Below are 3,678 nucleotides of genomic sequence, written 5' to 3' on the forward strand. Positions count from 1 at the left end.
TAGAGATAAGAGTCTTGAGCCATGCTTCCAGCCTGGCTCTTTGCAGGTTAGTTGGGAGATGGAGTCTTAGGGATTTTTTTGGCCTGGGCTGGCTTTGAACTGCAATCTTTGCCACAAAAGCCCTTTATTATTTCCAATTAAAGTAACAAGGAAATCAAGTAGAATAAGTAGAGCTTACCTGCTCCTTATAAAGAACCGACCAACAAATATTCTGCAATGACAAAACTCATTAGATGTGATGAGAATTTTAGCACAGATAGGCCCAGTATTTTAGAACCACATAGTCAGTAGTAGAATACACAACACAAAACAAAAAAAGGCAAAACTCAAAACTTAAAATTTTTGACAACAATGTGTAGACATCTTTGCCAACAAAGCACATCAGATGGTTGGGCCTCAGTTACCAGGGCCTGTGAAAAGAGCAACTTGTTAGCAAGGCACCTTAGAATAGATGAATGGAGTAGTAAGCTTGGTGGAAGGTTAAGGGTCAGATGCGGCCAAACCCTTAACCCACCATGTGGCCAAGATGGCAAACTCAAGATGGAGAATTTCTGAAAAAATGCAAAGAAACCCTGAACAAATGGATCAAGCCTACATTGGCTAACCTTTGAGAGGGAACCTAGAGGGGGGTTCCTGGGACCCAGCCTGCGTCGCACTCTTCAGGGCACAAGCCAAAATGTAGAAAAGAGAAAGGGAGAGATAGGGAAAGTTGGACATGACTGGCAGAGATAGAGAGCAAAGAGAGCCTGAAAGTAAACAGACTTCTGACCATTTACCATTGCAGTGGCAAAAACTATCTACATCTGAGAATGGCATAAAAATTAGGTGCTCTGGCTTTCCAGGGAGCGCAGGAGGCATTTCAAAGAGGTTTCACCACTCAGGCATGATTTGTAGCACCCCATTAAATGTGTAGGAGAGTCAGTCTGGTGAGTGAAAGAGAGCTGACCAGGCAGAAGTGGTGTCCCGACTTCTCCCAGAGCCCTCTAGAGAGAAATGGCCAAGTCCCCAAAATCAAGCATCCTCGGCTCCAGAGGTGACTGGCCTTTCAGCTAAAGGCCATAGGAGCTCTCTGGCATGGCGCCATGTCTGGACAGAGACTGAGCGACAGAGAACCATAGAGAGTAGTTTCACTCACCAGAGTAGAGAAGTGGTATGGATGTGGATGTGAAGGCCAGCAATGGTATCGATGAGCTGTGTCCACAGCAGACAGACCGGTTAGCAAAAGGCCGTCAAAACTGTGGGTATTCCTCAGAGCAAAAAGGAAAGAACAAACAAAAAAAGAAAAAAGAAGAAAAAAACCATAGAGGAATCCCACCTATCCTGACCATTTTCACGATGTTGATCCTTCCAATCCAGGAGCATGGGAGTTTTTGACACATTCTAAGTTCTGTTTTGATTTCCTTTTTCAGGTTTTTAAAGTTTTCATCATAGAGGTCCTTCACTTCTTTGGTTAAGTTAATTCCTAGGTATTTAATTTTTTGTGGGGCTATTACGAATAGAGTTGCTTTCCTGATTTCAGTCATACTCTTCTCATTGTTGGCATACAGAAAAGCCATTGGTTTTTTTCTTTTCTTTCTTTCTTTCTTTTTTTATTGTGAAAATACTGTACAGAGGGGTTACAATTACATGGGCAAGATAAGGAGTACATTTCTTATCAAGCATTGTAGCCTACTCCTTTGTTTTCCCTTCCCATCCCTTCCCAGCTTCCCTCCACCCCCCAACCAACCCTCCCCTCCCCCACCAAAGTTGTAAAGTTCGTTTTTGATATGAGAACTTGTACTTCTCATTGATGCAAGGGTCAGCCTGTATCCTTATTTAAAGGACTTGTTTTTCCCCTTCCCCTCCACAAATTATACCATTATTAAATACAATGAAAGCAGGGGTTGTACTGTGGGGGGAGGACATACAAAGCAACAAAGCAATAATCTTATAAATGCATTAGAAACAAATGCATGAAAGAAAAAACATTTAAATATATACCTTAGGGTTCATTTTCCAAACATCACCTTATCTAACCTTTTCTGCTTGACTCATATATATACTAAATATTGCAAATAAGGGAAACCATGGGACCTAAGTATCTTTGGGCTTGGCTTACTTCATTTAATATAATTTTTTGCAAGTCTTTCCATTTCCTAACAAATGGGGCAATGTCATTCTTTCTGATGGAAAGCCATTGATTTTTGAAGGTTAATTTTATACCCTGCTACTTTGCCAACGTTTCCAATCAGCCTTAGTAGTTTGGGAGTGGAGTCCATGGAGTTTTTTAAATACAAGATCATGTCATCTGCAAGGAGGGAGAGTTTAACTTCACCTTTCCCTTTTCGGATCCCTTTTATGTTTGCATCTTGTCTTATTGCTCTAGCTAGACATTCTAATGGTAAATTGAAGAGAAGTGGAGAGAGTGGACATCCTTGTCTCATTCCTGAGTTAAGAGGAAATGGCTTTAGTTTTTCACCATTAAGTATAATGCTGGCTGTAGGTTTGTCATATACAGCTTTTATTGTATTGAGGAAAGTTCCATGGATTCCTAATTTTTCCAGAGCCTTCATCATAAAGGGGTGTTGGATCTTGTCAAATGCTTTTTCTGCATCTATTGAGATGATCATGTGATTCTTATCCTTTCTCTTGTTGATGTGATGAATTATAGTAATTGATTTGCATATATTGAACCAGCTTTGCATCCCTGAAATGAATCCTGTTTGATCGTGGTGTATGATTTTTTTGGATGAATTGTTGAAGTCGATTGGCCAGAATTTTGTTGAGAAGTTTTGCATCAATGTTCATCCAAGAAATGGGTCTATAGTTCTCTTTCTTGGATGACTCCCTGCCTGGTTTAGGGATGAGGGTTATGATGGCTTCATAGAATGAGTTTGGTAGTGAACTTTCTTTTTCAATTTCATTGAAGAGTTGGAGGAATATTGGTGTGAGTTCTGCTTTGAAGCCTTGTAGAATTCTGCTGTAAATCCATCCGGTCCTGGGCTTTTCTTAGATGGGAGGTCTCTTGTTGCTATTTGTATTTCAATGCTTGATATGGTCCTGTTAAGTTGGTTTGCCTCATCTTGTTTTAATTTCGGCATGTTGATATTTGCTAGGAGATCATTTATAATATCAGGTATTTTGAAGTTGCTGGCACTTAGTATGTAAAGGAAAGAGCGATGGAGAGCAAGGCTAGGTCACCTCTCCAGACACTGTCCTGTTTATGGGTTAGAGGTGTGGCAGCAGCAGCTATAAAGCTCTGGGTAGCTGGATTCTTGCCATAGTTTGAGGCATTTGTAGGGTCACCATGGAAACTATAAGCTAGGTTTCTACTCCAGTGAGAATGGGATATTCTCCCAGGGATAAGAGTGAATTATTCACTCAAGTATAGTCCACTCAAGTCCACTCAATTATTTCCACCTCATTCAGGATAGTCTATCAGATTAAAACCAAAGGTAAGATAGACAAGTGAGACCTCCTCAATCAGTGTGTCTCCTATTCCTTTGCAAATTTCCCAAGATCATTAAAAAAAACAAAGTGTGGCATAGAGCCCAGGGCTTTGTCACTGCGAGGTAAACCAGGTGATAGCGGTAGGTTACAACTAGAAGTAAGTTCTGGGAGGTAAACAAGTCAATCAATATCCTTTGCAAGGAGATGGGAGCTATCTGGGCATGTTTCTATCTCTTACAGACAAGTCTT

This window comes from Dipodomys ordii, unplaced genomic scaffold (genome assembly GCF_000151885.1).
Source record: "Dipodomys ordii isolate 6190 unplaced genomic scaffold, Dord_2.0 Scaffold47, whole genome shotgun sequence".
NCBI classification, from domain to species: domain Eukaryota; kingdom Metazoa; phylum Chordata; class Mammalia; order Rodentia; family Heteromyidae; genus Dipodomys; species Dipodomys ordii.